The 19,079-nt window shown below is 36.3% G+C and overlaps 1 protein-coding gene across 4 annotated transcripts in view; it reads right to left on the bottom strand.

Annotated features, from left to right (window-relative positions):
* grb10b (growth factor receptor-bound protein 10b) overlaps positions 1–16,332 on the bottom strand; it is a 127,181-nt gene extending 110,849 nt beyond the window's left edge. For 2 of the 4 annotated variants that reach the window (XM_048152294.1, XM_048152297.1), the window contains exon 1: positions 16,184–16,332. The gene's annotated coding sequence lies outside the window, so the exon portion shown is untranslated. Of the gene's footprint in view, positions 1–13,386; positions 13,925–16,183 lie in introns of those variants that run through there. The other 2 variants (XM_048152295.1, XM_048152298.1) reach the window with 1 other exon arrangement.
* Between the last annotated feature and the right edge of the window lie 2,747 nt (positions 16,333–19,079).

The following is a 19,079-nucleotide window of genomic DNA, read 5'->3' as shown; positions in this document are numbered from 1 at the left end:
ATGATGATATTCGAATGCTTTAGCACTGAATTGCATATTTTAATTTGTTGCTAGTTGTGCATCACAGTGTTAAACATGTCACTTCCTGTTGCCAGTGGGTGACGCTATTACAATAAATTAATATTGTCATGTAGATGTGTTCAGGACCGGACTCTTTACCCAACTATGACGACTTACGCTTCTGAGAAACCCGGAAATGTGAAAAAGGTCTATTGTGAGAGGAAGTGTTTCAATGCTAGAAATACTCATCTTGAGGCAATTCAAAAACTGCACCCCAACCCATGAGAGAGGCATCCGTCATGAGTGTCTTGCCAAGGTCTCCTCCAAAGCTGAAGGGTACTAAGCCCTCTGTGCATAAAAAAGAGTGAAAACCTTAAGCCAGAACTGGAATGGTCTCATGTGCAGTAAACCCAGTGGAATGAAGTTGGCTGCTGCTGCCATTAGACCTAACAGGCTTTGAATTTGGAAGACTCCTGACCTAGCCTGATGCCTTTTATGGCGGTTAGGTTTAAAAGGCAGATGTGCCTGCATCGTGGTCGAGTCCCATGCTACCCCTAGAAAATTGGTTCTCTGACTGGGAGATAGCACACTCTTCTTAAGGTTTAATCTAAGCCCCAAACACCCCATGTGATTTGTCAATGTAATTGAGCACACAGATGCCCTGGAGTCGCAGAGGAGTCTTCACTTTGTAAAGGTGAAGAACCCCAGGCACCTCTTTCCAAAGGAGTCAGGTCTTCTTCAGGTCTCTCGCAAGGAGATCACGCTCCTCAGTTCGAACCTCCCCCTGGACAGCTGTGTTTGCACACACTGCCGGCCCTCCTATCTCTACGAGGAAGGGCATGAGCAGCTGCGCTAGCCTTATGCTCCTCACTTCTGGAACCAGGGCCTGGCCGGGAATGGCTGGTGAATGCTGCCGGCTTCTCGGCTCCTAGATGTGGCGAGGGATTAAATGCTTGAATGCAGCCGACTATTGCTTAGCTTTCTGTTACCTATCGATGACAGTATTGACCAGAGGGCAAAATCGGGGCATCCAAGAGAAAGGCTTTGTCTTTTATGCCCATAAGTAGTTGTGGGCATAAATACCACAGATACCATGCGTGCTCATCTCCAATGCACATAATGCACATATTGTGCGAGTCATCCCCCGTAATGAAGAGGGGGCACAGCATCACACATCTCCTATATTAAGTAACTTCTCATAATGTATGCAATCAGCCCCCTCGAGGACTGACTGTGAGAGCTTCTCTCCAATACAAATATTGACAACTTCCAGGGCGAACGCTGGCGCAGTTGGCTGCCGCTGCTTCTGGATGATTAATTGATTTTGTTTGTTTTGCTGTGTTTGTGTAGTGGTTTAGCCACTATGCACTGAAGTAACTTACTGTACCCGATCGCGGTTGTTGCCGGCCTGCCTACTTTGATTGTTGGACATTGTTTTGCCACTCTCCCCTCTTCCTGAGATCTACTGTCCTCAGCCTTCAGGTGGGAAAATATGAGGATTGCCGAGCTGCCGGTATTGGCTTCATTTGTCTGGATTATCCTTTCATCGATTGAACATGTAGCCTCGACATTTCGATACTCCGCGCCGGAACTTCTTCAACTTCGTTTTTGCCACTCCGAGTTACTATCAGTGTTGCTCTCCGATAAGGATATCATCTACATACCTCACCATAAATATGCCCATCGGGGTTCTCGATGGAGCTACAACATCGATGATTCGAGCACAATACGAACATTCTGGTCTTCAAAACATCGTCCAAAAAGGAAAACATCATGGTCCGTTGACCACAGCGTGTTAGCGATCCCTACCAGGTCAGCTACTACAGGCTCTCAAAGTGACATCCTTTCCTTTGGACTTTGGAATTTGCGATCCTGTGCTTCACAATAAACTCTCTGATCATAAGTTTGACTTTTTTTGCTTATCTGAGACTTGGCAGTATAAAGATAATTCTGTGCATCTTAATTAATCTACACCTCCGGGATATGTTTACACCTGTGAGCCCCGCGCGTCTGGTCGTGGTGGAGGTCTTGCAGTCATATACAACGAGAAGTGGAAAGTGTTGCGTGTAACTGTGCCTGAATTCTTAAAATACACTTCATTTGAGTCCATTGTTTTACAGATTAATGGCCCAGTTCTGACTCTTCTTGTTAATGTTTATCGTCCACCTAAGGCCAATACTGACTTTTTAAAAGACTTTTCTGTCTTTTTAACTTTTATCAGTTCTTTGTCTTCTAATGTGATTGTGGTTGGTGATTTTAATATACACGTCGACAATGAAAGTAGTATTTACACAAAGGATTTTTTATCCTGTCTTGATAGTTTGGCAAACAACAATTTATTAATTTGTCTACTCATTTGAAAGGCCATACACTTGATCTTGTCTGTTGCTCTGGCATTACTCCTTATAGCTGCACGGCTTCTGACTTAACCTTTTCTGATCATCTGTTGGTATCCTTTTAAAGGTTGTTTAACGTTATTCAAGTGTAATCTAAGTCGTACCATCTCTTTTCATAATATTAAGATCATTGATATATTGGCATTTACTGAAGGACTAGCTACCCTCTCCAGTAAAGACAATCTAACAACTTTGGATGAACTGGTATGCCATTATAATGATGTGCTTCGATCACTTCTTGATACCTACGCAAGATCTAGGACTGTTTTTTATTTGTTAATTCTGCCCCTTGGTACACCCCTGATTTGTGTAGGTTGAAAGCTCAAGGCTGCCGTCTGAAGCGTCTGTATGTTAAAACCAGACTTGTTGTCCACAAACAGATGTACTCTGAGCATATGAAAAACTACAAAACTGCTATCTCTGCTGCTAAATCTGACTGACAGTTCTTTTGCCTTTTATTACTGAGATCATTCATTCTTCTCTCATTTCTGGCACTGTTCCTTATTTATTTAAAACTGCAATACTATCTCCAGTACTCAAGAAGCCAGGTGCAGATCCAAATAATTTTGATAATTTCCATCTAATGTCTAATTTGACATTTCTATCAAAAATTCTGGAAAAGATTGTTGCGGCTCAGGTAAATGATCATCTTTCAGTGAACAACCTTTATGAACAATTTCAATCAGGTTTTCATTGCTATCATAGTACTGAGACTGCCCTTGTCAAGATTTCTAATGACCTATTAGTAGTATCTATATTAATTCTTCTTGAATTTCAGCATTTGACACTATTTCTTATGAAATCCTTTTAGACAGACTGCAGTCCACTGGAATTGTTGGTACTCCTCTGGCTTGGTTCACATCATATCTCTCTGGCCATACTCAATTTGTTCAATTAGGCCAGTTCAAATCTAAATGATCAAATATTACTACAGGTGTCCCACAAGGATCAGTTCTGGGTCCTTTATTGTTTATTATTTATTTATTGCTGCTTAGGACCATTCTTAGGAAATATGGTATCTATTTTCACTGTTACGAAGATGACACCCAGCTTTATTTATCTTCAAAACCCACTTCTGAACTTCCTCCATCCTCTCTTTCTAACTGTTTGTCTGAAGTGAAAGCTTTTCTTAAGCTTAACAGTAGTAAAACAGAGATACTTCTTGTAGGTACAAAAAATAATATGTCTAAGTCCAGCAGTTTCTCTATGTGCATTGATGGTTGCTCCTTCAACGCAGGTTAAAAGCTTGGGGGTTATCCTTGACAGTACTCTGTCTTTTGAAGCGCACATTAACAAGATTACTCGGAGGGCTTACTATCACATCCGTAACATTAATCGTCTCCGTCCTCTCCTCTCAACAAGGAGCACTGCTACTTTGGTTCATGCTCTTGTTACCTCACATATCGACTACTGCAATGCTCTTTTCTATGGTCTTCCCCTCAAAGTTTTACACAAGTTACAGTTAGTGCAGAACTCAGCTGCACAAATAATCACTAGAACTCCTAAGATGGATCACATATCTCCTGTTCTTCAACAACTTCACTGGATTCCTGTTACACAGTGTATTGAATTCAAAATTTTGCTTCTTGTTAACAAAGCACTGTAACCTGGTTCCTTCACACCTATCGGACCTACTTTTAACTTACACTCCCTCTCGAACTCTTAGATCATCACCTACATTCTCCTTAGTTCTTCCTCGCATGCGTTTGGCTGCTATGGGATCTCGAACACTTAGTTATGCTGCTCCTTATCTGTGGAACTTGCTTCCACAGGACATTCGCAATAGTGACTCTCTCTACTTTTAAATCTCGTTTGAAAACACATCTTTTTATGCAGGCATACACGTGACATTTTATGTTTTTTGTTGTTGTTGTTTTTTTAATTGTTGCATGTAAATTGTTTTATGTGTTTTATTTGCTTGTAAGGTGTCCTTGAGTGTCACGTAAGGTGCCCATAAATAAAATGTATTATTATTATAACGCACATATTGTGCGAGTCGTCCCTCATAATGAAGAGGGGGCACAGCATCACACATCTCCTATATTTAGTTCCTGCCATTACTGGAACTCCTACTAACTCCTATTCTTAAATTCACACACACTTTACAATTGTTTTACAAACACATGCGCTCAACAGACATGTGGCTCCTGAAGACAATGAAGCTAAACATGCATTTCAGGCATCTATTTATTGTCTTGGTGATCACGCCATACACTCAGCCAAGTGAATCAGACACCGGTTCAAGCAGAAGAGTTCCCATAGCATCAACGCCATGATGCAGTGTTGAAGTTCCTATTCAAATGGGAATTGTGCCAGTCAAAAAACAAAATAAAAAAGATTTAATTGCTTTTTTTTGTTTTGTTTTTTCCCTCCATTTTGGCTTAATGCATGGAATATTCCACATCACAACTTGGAGTTTAGGAAAACAGTTGTTTTCAAACAATTTAAAAAAAAAAAAAAAAAAAAAACAAGGTATGTTTTAAACTTGATTACATCAGGAAGGTTCAGACTATCAATCTTACCATTTGATTTAAACCCTATATTATTTTGATCACTCATGTCTCAGCCTGGACTTGAACTCAAATGAACTGGTCTCAACTGTAAGACTGCCTAAAGTAGTCATCAAGAACCAGTATCATTTTCTCAACAGTCATAAAACAATATCCTTTAGCAATATCAGTAAAATTATATGCAAAGCAAGTAAGCTCATTGTAGCTAATGTGCAATGACTGTGAATCTAATTGGCCATAGTCCAAAGCTGTGTGTCCAAGAAAGAATATTAATTGAAAGAAAGGCCAAAAAGAGGAATCTAGAAGTTCAATAGGACTTACAGTTCTCCATGACAGGAGACAGGAGCATCAATGAAGAATGACACACACATTTCATAAATCTTTCTTATACATGAAGATGAAAACTTCTAAGAAGTGTTTGGTTGAACCTAGCCAAACCTAACCAAACACATCAAACTTCCCCGCAGTGAAGCCTGCTGTTTTAGGGATCCTTCCTTGGTTCAGGGCCTGGAAAACCTACAGTATAAAGATCAAGGAAAAGATGGAAGGCGTAAAGAAGATTCTTACTGTAGGGGGAAAAAAAAGAAAGAAAAAAAACATGTTCTGTTCCACAAGATTGCCGAGACCAAGAAAACAGTTCATCTTCAGATAGTGACTAGGATACAGCATTCTGGTCTGCTGCCGGGAACAGTTTATCTTACGACAATCCTGTTACTGGACATCTTCCTTTCCTTCAGAGTTTAGTTTCAACCCTTCTCTAAGATACCATTCTGTAGTTTTCAAGTGAACATTGCATAAAGACACCAAGGTGTAAACACCAAGTTATTATTTTTAATAACTATAGGACAAAAGCTAGCAAACTTATTTGAAATATGTCAGTTTGAAATAAAACAAATTAAACTGAACAGTAAAAACAAACATAAAGTGTCTTCATAAGTAGATGGAAATTTGTGGTGTTAACTAAAATAAAACCGATTTATAAACAATTAAAACTAATAAAACAACTAAACTGAAATTAAAAATCAAAATATACAAGTGACATTTTCAAAAATAATATAGTAAGTATGTGCTAAATGTCAAAAACTAACAACTTACTCAAAGGTATATGCTGCTATCACCTGCAGTGTTTTAATACATATGTGCATTGTGACACAGCTCTTGACCAGCTGGTTCAGCAGGAACTCCACCTAAATTTTTTGATTTCCAGGAGCAGTACTGATCACTAACACTAAAGCCTAACGCCTGTTTCACACATAATCCGTCTGCAGTGCGTGTGCGGTGCGTATGTGTTGCTGAAGCAGGAAGCGGCCATTGTGCTTTCACACAGCACACGTTTGCAGTGCGCTACGAGACTGTTCGAGTTTAATATTTACTAAAATGAAAATTCATCAAAATTGTAACGTGTACTCCAGATTTATATTTATACATTATGTACACTTTCAACATACTTATTTAGATATGTGCATTGATACATTAAGACGTTTTATAACTACTTCACGGTCTGCCCTATATAAATGACATGTAGCATACTAATTAGACATACAAATGTATGTACAACGAGCTATTTAATGCGTAAACTTAAATGTATACACCTACATGCTAATGACATTTACCCCCCCCCCCCCCCCCCCACCTCCAACGATGGGGAAAAACATATCTGATCGCATTATGCAAGTAAACACTGTTCATTTTTTTTAAATAAAATAATTGTTTTGAAATTATACAACTGAACTGTGAAACTGAAATCTTTCCTTTTGGCATGAATATAGCTTGTTGCTGGCATGGCGTTAAATCATTAAAAAAAAAAAATTCTTTATGTAATGTACTAAATGTACAAAGTAGTTTAAATGTGCATAATTTCTTTTTTTTTTTTTTTTTACAATTTCAGGTCAATCCATGTTCATTTTGCCCACACACAATCTGCAACACTTGCAGCACAGCAAAAATAGACTTGGTACGTAAACGATCGCTGCACTGCTGCAGACGCACCGCTCCTGGAACGCAATGACGGACCGCAACCGTGTGCAGTGTGAACGCTCTAATCCATTAACATGGGTGCGTAAAAAAATACGCAACGCATACGCACTGCAGACGGATTATGTGTGAAACAGGCGTAAGTTATATCCTAAACTAATATTTGAAGAATGTGGACTAGGGCTACTAGACACTGGCATGACCATGTATTATTTAAAGTGAGAATATGGAAATTGTGGAGAAATGTCCTGTTCCATCAGGACTTCATTTTATCAGAGTGAGTGCTTATCATTACATTATTAACTTGTGACAGCAAATCTGGGTCTTCTTCTTTCACACTTTTCATATCCATGATTTTATGTTTTAAAAACACACATACAGGAGACATTATTTAAGGCTGCAGATGTAGGGAAGCTTTCCTGGGCTCACCCAAACACCTTTCATATATCTCTTGAAGAAGAAGTTACCATAGCACCTTTTTTTGACATGCCAAGATATCAGATCACTACTCAGTCCCAATCAAATGTTTTATTACACAAGAATGAGCTCAGTGTTATGATGCTTGTATATACATGTAGGTTATTAAATACAGAAATACTAAGAGAACAAAAATTGGGCGTTTTGCCAACTTTATCTCCCAAAACAAACATGCTTTGCTATAGCAACAGAGCGGTGATGTCTGGCTTCATTTTCACTCTAACAATCAGTCTTTGGAATTGACAACCACATTTACAACGGATGCGACTTTTGAATTGAATGTTTTTCCAACTGAACTAAACTTGCCTTTAAAGATCAAATTATCAGATATTTTAAGAGACTTTTGACCTTGACACATTCATTAAGGTCTGCAGGGTCTGATAAATACATGATCAGATATGAACAAAAAAATGAGCAGCATGTAATTGACACAAATATCAAAGGTGTTTAACAATTATTTAATAAACAAGTGTAGGGCAAAAACTCATCAAATCTGATTTGTTTTGAATGAATAAATAAAAAAAAAAACAGCACTAGAAGATAACCATATTCTGCGGCTATGTTTATGTAGCCTTTGAGAGAACAAGATAGTGAGGGAGATTCTCTTCACTGTAAAACAGAGTATTGTTTCCTTTTATACAATTAACCAAAGACAAGTTGCAGGGGTCAAGAATCTTGGACCCAGGGCTTGGAAGTTCCTGCAACTCCTTGGGAATGAATCTAGGGAATGTATTAATTTACTTTATTCATTAATCTTGACAAGCAATAACATATACTTTAGCAAAAGATTAGCAAGGACCAGCAGCACCAGTTATAACAACAAAAAAGTGAAAAACAATGAATACATTATCAGTGTTTAAAGGATTATTCCACTTTCAAATAAAAATTTCCTGATAATTTACTCACCCCTATGTCATCCAAGATGTTCATGTCTTTCTTTCACCAGTTGAAAAGAAATTAAGGTTTTTGATGAAAACATTCCAGGGTTTATTCTCCTTATAGTGGACTTCAATGGCCTCCAAACGGTTGAAGGTCAAAATTACAGTTTCATTGCAGCTACGCCTTCCCTATTCTACTTACGGAAAAAACGGAACTGGCGCCACGTTCGTTCCGTAAGTTGAATAGGTGAGTAAATTATCAGGAAAATTTTATTTAGAAATTTTATTTATTTTAATTTTATTTTTATTTGATTTTATTTGAAAGTGGACTAATCATTTAACTTAATAATCTAAAAGACAGAACCAAGTGCTGAATCATAAAATGTTCAGAAAGTAATTCAGTATTCTCATTTTTTTTTTGTGAATCTTCTAAATGAGGCACTGGTCGACAGCACAACGGTCACACCTCAGTTGCTCATCCTGATTTCTTTATTAATGGGCAACTCCATTATTTTGGAGCCACTGCGCAGAGGACGCTATAAGAAAGCGTCATGTCATCAGTATGGCTGAATGGGCAACCAGGGAGAAAAGCTTTTGGAAACATGGACAATCACTAATTGGATGAGAGATTCATTGGTCAATGAGGAACAGGCTCTTATGCAATCTGAATGAAGAATGGGACTGAAGCTCTTATAGTTGTGCACATGTTTGCTGTATGGGTGGGCTAAATTTGTTCATTCTTTAATTCCGGCAATGAACACATCCAAAACATGTTTTACATTGAGTTAAGGGTTTCCATTTGAATTTACAGCTTAATTTATGTCATTTAGAAGAATCCGATGCTGGTTAGACAGGAAATGCTCTTCCTATGCAAGTGTATGCAGTATAAGATTTAACACAGTGGTTCCGTAATTTGTAGTCATTAACAACCAAGTGACACATGGATCCATTTTGGCGTTATGAACGTTGCCATAGAAATGAATCTGAGAACATTTCCTACAAGTAGAATCACTGAGTTGCTATCTAGTAATTACAGTAATTCTAACACAACATGACTGCAAAATAAGACGCATTGAGTAAGCCTCCATGCAGCGGAATAATAATCACAGCAATACTAATTCTGGCTCAAACTCACCATGACAACTGTAAGATGACTAAATGTTGATACTAAAGATGGGAAAATTTCAGTCTAGTTAAGAACAAAAACATTTGAGTAGGGTTGGAAAAATGCAATCCCTCAAAAACTTCCAGGACATACAAGAAACAGAAATAAGAAGATCTCATCCAGTACTGAAGTAAGAAAAAAGAAAATGCAGCACAAGCCAAGAAGAAAGACGTAAGCACACCAATGATGAGTTGCATAAAACTTTAGTTCATTATGCACCGGACAGCCTGATCCAGCACAACGTGGTATCATTAACTACTGGGACAGATCGCTCTGACCACAGTACCATAATCATCCCTTATGAGTCACTAACTCAATGTACATAAGAGTTGAATGAATGAACAGCAGGGATTTCCACAAGCTGAACTATGGTGTCCAGGCTTGGGTCTATAGTGTCACAACCTCGCCTCAGTCCGGGGGTATTAACACTGTATAGGAAACTATGAATGATAGCAAAATGACGCAAGATAGAATGGAATGTGTCCATGAAGTCGGCCGGTCATTGAAAGTGGTGACCATGAGGTTCATGATCAATGCCCTCTGCAGCAAGTATCTTGTGGTTGGAGTAAAGTCAAGACCTTTTCGTCCATATGATGGAATTTTTTAGAGGGTCATGAGAATTAAAATTTTCCTTGATCCTTGATATATAAGAGGTCATCGTTCTATATATATATATTATTTATATATATATATATATATATATATATATATAACTTTCTGTAAGTTTCAGAACTCAAAACGTCCTTGTTAGTCCAAAAACAACTTTTATTGAAACCAAACTGCCAATTTTTCAGATTTTGTCTCAGTATGACGTCATAGTGCAATGAAAGATCGCCTCTGCAGCAGAAAATCAGTGCCTACTTCAACATCATTGTCTCATTAGAGATTACTCGAGGAACAAAATGATAGAGATGCCTCTGAGGATTACAAGAAATTATGCAGTGCCAAACTGTGGAAAAATAGTCTTGGCATTCGTCACAAATGTGGATGAACATTATTGTTATAGTTGAAGATCGCAACACCTACAGAGTACTGATAGCCAGCCATTTAGAAAATCTCTTTCATTTTATTTAAAAAATGACACTGTAATTGACAATGGTATATGTTTTTCACTTTACTGAAAATGATGAACGATGAGAATGACAGTGTGACAAACGATGGTACATTAATGTATAATTCATTTACATGAAACACCGTAAGTTATCAACTATAAATGTGGTAACTCCAAATAAGCTACTTTAATCTTAATTTGCCGCAACCAAGGCCCGTTCACACCAAGAACGATAACTATAAAGATAACTATAACGATAACTATAGCGATAACCATATTTGCGTCCACACCAATGTATTGATGCAATAGTTTCAAAGTGTGTGCAACATGTTTTTGCTGTTCTTGTTGCATTTACACGGCTTTAACCAGCAGGTGTCCTCAGCATGCTGTTTCGAGTGAATAGCTAGTGTAATCGATCTAATCTAACAATGAATTTTACCTGACGAAGTCAATATAGTGGAATAAAAACAACAACTAGTCTTTTTCACTGCAACTTCAAAGGAAGCAAGACAATGTTGCCGAAACTAGCGCTGGATACCCGAGGTAATTTACTGTTTGCTAGCCTGGCATAATGATCTCATTGTTAATACTTCTCACCAATTTTTCCGAGGGAATGACCAATTATTTTCCATATATCAATTTTCTTTAAAGTATCCTTGAAAAGGGGGTTTGACTTGTCAAACAGTGGTGGCTTTTTCTGTACATCGGCGATTAACTTCTCCACAATGTCGTCTGCCATTTTAAATTCACAAGCCCTTAAATTAGAATGGATTCTGATTAGTGAATAGTTTGGAAAAAATCATTTTGAAAGTGATCAAAACAGTATTGTTTCTCTATATCGTTATAGCTGTGGTGTGGACAGTGCTATTCTTTTATATGTAGAATGATTGTATATCTTTATCGTTATCTTTATAGCTATCATTCTTGGTGTGAATGGGCCTTTATAAAGCATATGTAATAGGCATAAATGTTTCACAATTGGCAAAAGTTTAACAAGATAAATAACTTTCTGTAGTGTCTTCGGATGAACACTAACAATGTAATACCTCACAAATACATAAGTAATAAATATAAATAAACATGATTAATTACCACACTGTCGCAGACTGGAGCATCTATTTGTATTTAAGGTGTACTGTAGGTTTGTTTTCTTCTTGCCAATTTTCAACATTGGAAGTTTTCAAAAGAATTCCACATGTGTATTTTAATATGCACAACTGTTAAGCAATCATACCAGTGGGCATTTACTTCTAAGACTTGAATGCGGCACGCCTATCAAAACATTTATTTAAGAAAATATTTGTATAATAATTTGTATAATAATATCTTGCTAAAATTAGACCTCAGAGAACATTATAAAACAATAATAATAAAAAAAAAAAACTGCAGTTCATGAACCCTTTAAAGTATTAAAGGAAAAAAAAAAGAAAGGTTAGAACCGACATTCAGATGCTATTTGAAAATTCTGGCACTTACTGGCTTTCATATATAGACCTGAATCAAAAAAACAAGATGCAGCTGAATGGAATATTTTCTATTATCAAATAATTGGGGTGGCCTGCTGGGCGTACTGTACAGTGTTTGTGATAACATAAATAATATTTAGTTAGTTAACCCATTACAGTAAATGAAAATTTTGTCACCATTTACTCACCCTCATGATGTTACAAACCCAAGACTTCTGTTTATCTTTTGAACATTCTTTAAACACAAATTAAGATATCTTTAATGTAGTCTGAGAGATTTCTGTCCCTCCATTGAAAGTTCATTAAACCTAAACTATGATGCTTCAAAAAGTAAAAGTAACTTAATCCGAAACTTCTGAAGAGATACAATCACTTTATATGATGAACATATTTAAGAACAGGTTTTTATTTTTTATTAAAATATTGATCAACACATATACAAAAAGCACATCAAATACAGTAAAGAAGTAAGAAGCACAAATGCTCTTGCTTGACATGCAAGCCAATGAGGATTGTTTTCACACGTCAAGCATGTATGGTTGAACTTACCATATGTGCTCTATGTGTGTGCATTGATCACTTTTTATATGAGAATTACAGCCTAAACAGTGAGAGAAATCTCTCAGGTTTCATTAAAAATATCTTCATTTGTGATTCAAAGATGAATGAGCGTGAGTAATTGATGACAGAATTAGTGAACTATCCTTTCAATGAGTAATCATTTTTTAAAAGTTTTTTATATATCAGTGTTATTTCTATTGTAATTAATTCTATAAACACATGTGTAACATGGACAATGTACTGTAAAGTTTTACTTCTGTAGGTCTGATGTCACCTCATCCCAAAAGCAAAAACAGTCCAGTTAAAGGCATCAGTCCAGACAACCATCACATCACATTGCTTTAACCAAATCACAGAAAATGATATAACATGTGTTTACTATATCAATACTATATCAATAAAAAGCTGATTATAAGAACAAGAATCCATTATATTTACAGTTATGTTCAATATCTTATTATGAACACTTTTATAAGAAACTGCAGCATGAAAATTAACTACAGCAAGCAGGTATGTGATAGCAATGATCAAAAATTTAAGACGTATTCGGTAAAAAAGAATATATGGTTTTCCATTTAAGGAAGCAGCTCAGTCTTAGTGAATAACTTGCCTCATAAAGGTTGCCAGAAAGTTAACTATGTGAATATTTAATTCTGAATATAACTCAAGAACTCAGAACATGTTTCTACATTACATTTCCCTCTTGTATTATTGGATTAACAATAAGCAGATAACTTTAAATACAAACCATCGCCACTCTCATCTACACACACAACCCCTTTGACACTCCTTCAGCACTACACCATTCATGAATCACCACTCAAAGCTTTTTAACTTTGTCATACTCTTTAAACAGGGGTTTAAATTAATGTGGACCCATTTAAAAGCATTCATGAACCAGAACTCACCGGTGTCTGGCGTGTGTAAAGCCCTGTGTCAGCCCAGTCACAGAGAGCTAAATGCACACAGAGTATTACAAGACTGCTTTACCATAACTGCTCCTGCTTCTGGATCTCTAATATCCCAATGCACGCATCCATAATGTATCTATCTCTTAGCTGACTCTCTCCAGTACACACCACACAACTCCTCCTCTTCCCATAGCCCCACCCACCCCTATCCTCTATCTGAACTGTGTCTTCAGTTTCAGCCCGTCAGAGGAGGAACCTCCTGAGAATGAAAAAGGACCTAGAACGGTACCTTGTGGTATTCCTTAGCAGACAGATTACAACCTTGTGTTTTTAACCCATTTAATCTCACCGGTAACATTTGTTATCTAAGTTCAAATTGTTAACGTATGAACATTTTAATGATGTAAATAGACATATGATTTAAAGGATTAGTCCACTTTCAAATACAATTTTCCTGATAATTTACTCACCCCCATGTCATCCAAGATGTTCATGTCTTTCTTTCGCCAGTCGAAAAGAAATTAAGGTTTTTGATGAAAGCAACATTCCAGGATTATTCTCCTTATAGTGGACTTCAATGGTTGAAGGTCAAAATTACAGTTTCAGTGCAGCTTCAAAGGGGTTTAAACGATACCAGACGAGGAATAAGGGCCAATAAGGTTCCGCTTTCCGTATTCTTCAAAAATGTATGTCCTACGCCTTCCCTATTAAGCTTACAGAACGAACGCGGCGCCAGGTTCTCGTCTAGGAGGAGTTAAAAATAGTAGTTTTTTAAAGAAAATCAAAATGGCGGACAGGAAGTTAGGTCACTATGGTAAAATCTATGTTCTCGGCATGACCTATTAAGACCAGTTTCTTTACAATTGGCAAAATGAATCAATGCTATTAGCATTTTTGGAAACTTCATTTTTATTTTTGACCAGAAGGTGGCGCAGCCCTGGAACTTTTTGAGTACCTTCAGGGCATGGTCCTGATGACACTTACAGAGTTTCATAACAATATGCCAATGCATTCATAAAATATAGCATTTTATGACAACATTCAAAAAGGTTGCTACCCAAAACGGCCGATGTGGGAAAATTTGCTAATTTTTTTCTTGGCATGCTATACCAAATCTAAAGAGACCAGTTTTGTGATTTTTGGCATTCTGAAGTTATAAGAAAAAAAATAGCTTTTTTTTTTATTTATTTATCTCCTGAACACTAGGTGGCACTGTGCTGAAACTGTGCAGGTACCCTCAGGCCATGGTTTTCAAAGGACACACCATGGTCTGAGTGTTAAGGATATACATGCTCTTGTGGCATGCTCTTTGCGTGCTTTTTTTTTTTTGCTAATTATTCAAGTACGGTTTGACGAATTAACTTGATTTCCATGTTTGTTTGTTTGTTTGTCACCATGGTCTGATGATGATCTGAACCAATTCTGGTGAAAATTGGACAAACTAGGACAAGTTCAAAAAAGTATTTATTTTTGTTTTTGTTTCTCGGAAAATTCAAAATAGGGGAAAGATTTTAATAACGGAAATGATGTCATAGAGTGCCAATGGATTGAGTAATTTTGTTTCTAGCCCTTACCGTTCAAAAGTTATTAGCATAAAGGTAAGTGAAAATTTGGACAGTTGGTAGTGCTAGAGGGATTGAGTTAGAGACTCCTAAATTGCTATGGTTAATGTTTGGACTGTCCTCTATCTGTGTGGCAAATTTCACAACTTTTTACCATATGGTTCTATGGGTTGCCATAGGCTTGGCCATAAAGTGGAAGAAGAAGAAGAAGAAGAAGAAGAAGAAGAAGAAGAAGAAGAAGAAGAACAACAACACAAGGCCCCTAATAATAAATAAATAAATAAATAATACAATTATGAAGTATTACAGAACTGTATTTTGGTGATTGCATATTTCACACTTCCTAACTGTATATGATTAAATAATGCCAATGTATTTAAGCTGTTAAAAATATCTTTGTCACTGTAAAATGTAAGTAAAACATATATATGGTGTTTTTCATACAGTGAGGGGCAACTAATTTTATACGTTTTAAAACATAGTTTTAGTAATATTTTACCATAAAAAATATTCGAATCGTCTGCCAAGATATACATGTCTATGAATTATAAATATGAAATTGTATATGAAATTATACACACACGCATTAAGATTACGAACGGTTTTTTCTATGGAAGCACCAGTTTCATCACTTGTACGATCACATTACATGCCAGACCTATCTAGTTACTTATTCCGCTGTTATTTTCTGTATATGCGTTAGGCTACTGTATTATGATAAAGTGGTAACAGGCAGCTTTACCTTGAGATATATATATATATATATATATATATATATATATATATATATATATATATATATATATATATTTTTTTTTTTTTTTTTTTTTTTTTTTTTAATTTACCCGATCTAATTATTAAGGGTTTTGGAGCTCTCAGTCAATTCCAATTTTGAATCGAATAAGAGCATTTAATTTAGATGCTACCACGTGCAGTCAAATTTAGGTGATCTGACAAAACATTTTACAGCGTAAATATTACAAAGCTCTGTATTATTGCTATACAAAATGTGATTCTGCTGCTACAACAGTGAAGTTTCCTTTACTCTTTAGGAGTCTAGGACAGAAGCCACACCTCTCAGCCCTCTCTCACCCACTGGTCTTATTTACTCACAAGTTCTTTAGGGCAACCTACACCCGTTTTTCCTCCCAGTGCACACTCACAGATTAAAGTTTTAGGTGAACGCTCGTTTCGAAACAATATAGGAAAGAGAATTCAAATTCATCGCTTACCTTTCTTTAGCGGAGAAGAATCGTGTCTTATTCACTGTAAATGTGTAAGTGTGTATGTATGTGTCCGTGCGCTGGAGACTGTCAGTATCCAAAGTCTCCGCCTACTCAAGCCAGACCCCGCCCTCTCCAGGGCAACACCACCCCGTCATCAGCCACTAGCGTTTCGCGTTCTGGCCAGACCCCCGCGCGAACCAATGTGTGCGTTGAATAAGCTGAGCGCGTGACACGGCTCTGAGCACACACGGTTAAAGCATTACCGAGAACATGGCTGTGTGTACACACACACAAACACGTTTCACATAGAATTCTTTGTCCTCTACTCGTTAAACATTAACGTTATATTATGTTTTTTGGCAATTAAATAGTGCCCACGTGCCCATGGGTTTAATCCAATCGTATTGTTTCTGATATTTGGGCCGTGTACAAAAGGTCATTGAGCAACTTTCTCTTCACGTTTTATTTTGTTATTTTGTTTAGTTTTTCCGACTGTGAAACGACAAGGTTACTAATAAAAATGACCATAACAAGAATAGTTTCTGCTAAAATATAGTTAGCCTACTACAATTAAATCCATAAAATATTCTTTCCTAAAATGCAGTAAATAAATATGTCCACATAATATATCAATGTATTGGATAAAATGTTAAACTCTTAAACATTTTAAATATATTTAACACCAGTTTCTAATAGACAAATCTTTGCATTTCCTAATAGGCTCCACTTCAATTTTTATCCTGTCCATTCCTGGGTTCCTGGGACAACAATGAGGGTATATGCAGCCTAAAAGGTTACTGGAGCTTTTCCCAAGTGAGTTTAAATTTGAATAGCCTTCTGACAGTGAGCAGAGGGACATCAATAGTGTTGACTAAGCTAGGCTTTGTGCCTGCATAATATATCATTAAAAAATGTTATCTCAAAATTAGTCCCATGTGAGCACTGTTATGATGACCAAGCTCTGCATGACTGATATTGTGAATATGATGATTTCACTTATTAGATATCCAGGACGTGCAGCCATTACATGCAATCTTGTTAAAGAACAGCCTCAGTGCTAAAGAGATTTTTTAACCTATATCAAAGCAGTTCATTTAGACAAAGCACTATAAGAAAAAAAACATTTAATTTTAAAATTACACCCCATTACAAATTATTTTGCCCATTCAAGCACATAGAAGTCTGTTGTCCTGCAGACTGCAATCATGTCTCCTCAGTAAGTACACTGTAAAAAACAATAAGTAAAATTTACTTAATTTTTCTTTCGCAAGTTTTTGCACGCATATGTTTTAAGTAAATTTCAAATATGGAATTAAGTAACTCTACTTAATTAAGATAAGTACAATTAAAACAGAAAATAAGTAATTTTTATTTGGCCAGTAAAAGGTTGAGTAATTTCTACTTTGTTGAAGTTTCTTTTGCAATACATTTTACTCAAACAATATAACACTGAATTAAACCATGCTTTTAAAGTGTATGCTTTACTTAGAAACATCTAAGTAAATAATACAATAGATATATCTTCATATTAGAAGTAACGTGGCACCTGAACACAGAGACCTCAGTACTTGGTACACAATACACAATGAAGGTAACTTTCGATGGATCGTTTTGAGTGTGAATGTGGCATTTTGAGCAGAAAATGAACTCCAAATTTCACAAAATGGCAAGTTATAAACATAACCACAAAATGATAAAATAGTGTAAAAACAGCTGGAAAACACACCCGTTCCACACCCGTAAGACCTTCGTTAATCTTCGGAACACAAATTAAGATATTTTAGTTGAAATCCGATGGCTCCGTGAGGCCTTCATAGGGAGCAATGACATTTCCTCTCTCAAGATCCATAAAGGTACTAAAAACATATTTAAATCAGTTCATGTGAGTACAGTGGTTCAATATTAATATTATAAAGCGACGAGAATATTTTATGTGCGCCAAAAAACAATAACGACTTATTTAGTGATGGCCGATTTCAAAACACTGCTTCTTCAAGCATCGCATAGGCCTCACTGAGCCATCGGATTTCATCAAAAATATCTTAATTTGTGTTCTGAAGATTAACAAAGGTCTTACGGGTGTGGAACGGAATGAGGGTAAGTAATAAATGACAGAATTTTCATTTTTGGGTGAACTAACCCTTTAATTTTATAATGTTGATATTTACGCTTTAATTTCTACAAGCTTAAATTGAGTACTACTTTATTATTTACTTAGTTTTTTTAATTCTTGCCTGAACTACCTTTTTCAGGTAAAAATTACATTTGTTTTTTCTGAAGTATTTACTTCACCGTAAAGGCATAAGTGATACGAGTGCCTGTTAAATCAAATAGCTAGTAGCTCAGACTATGTGATGCATGGGTACACAGTAGTTATCAGAAAGCAAGGCTAGAACAAAAGGCCAATGCATTCTCTTTTACAAGATATTACACGACTTAGAAAATGTTATACACTACAAGTTCTTCAATATCTTTTGAAGCACATTTAGCAAATAACAGTTTAAGAACCATTTTTTGTTGTTGTTTAAGGTTCTTGGGTTGGCTATATGATTCTTTGGAGATTAAGTTCTTCAGATCAGTGTATTATATTCTGGGTTTTTGAAATTTGAAAGAGATAAAGGTCTTGTGGAACATAGAAAATGTGTATGTCTAGGACTGCAATAAGCAACATCAGTTCTTGGAAGAGAAAATGTGAACATTTTAAATGTGCATGTATGGTAAGCTTTCACTAATTTTTAAAATAGACTACACAGATGACTTTGAATGTAACAAAAAGCCACCATTCTGAAAATGAATGTTGGCCCTTTAAGCTTAAGTTATTCAACCAAATATAATTCGATCCAGTTTTGTGTCAGAAATTTTCCATAAACCCATCCAAACATCAGTGATTTCCATCAGATGT

This window comes from Megalobrama amblycephala, linkage group LG13 (assembly GCF_018812025.1).
Source record: "Megalobrama amblycephala isolate DHTTF-2021 linkage group LG13, ASM1881202v1, whole genome shotgun sequence".
Classification (NCBI taxonomy): Eukaryota; Metazoa; Chordata; class Actinopteri; order Cypriniformes; family Xenocyprididae; genus Megalobrama; species Megalobrama amblycephala.
Note: the sequence above shows the minus strand (reverse complement) of the source record. Positions and strands in the feature narration are given on the sequence as shown.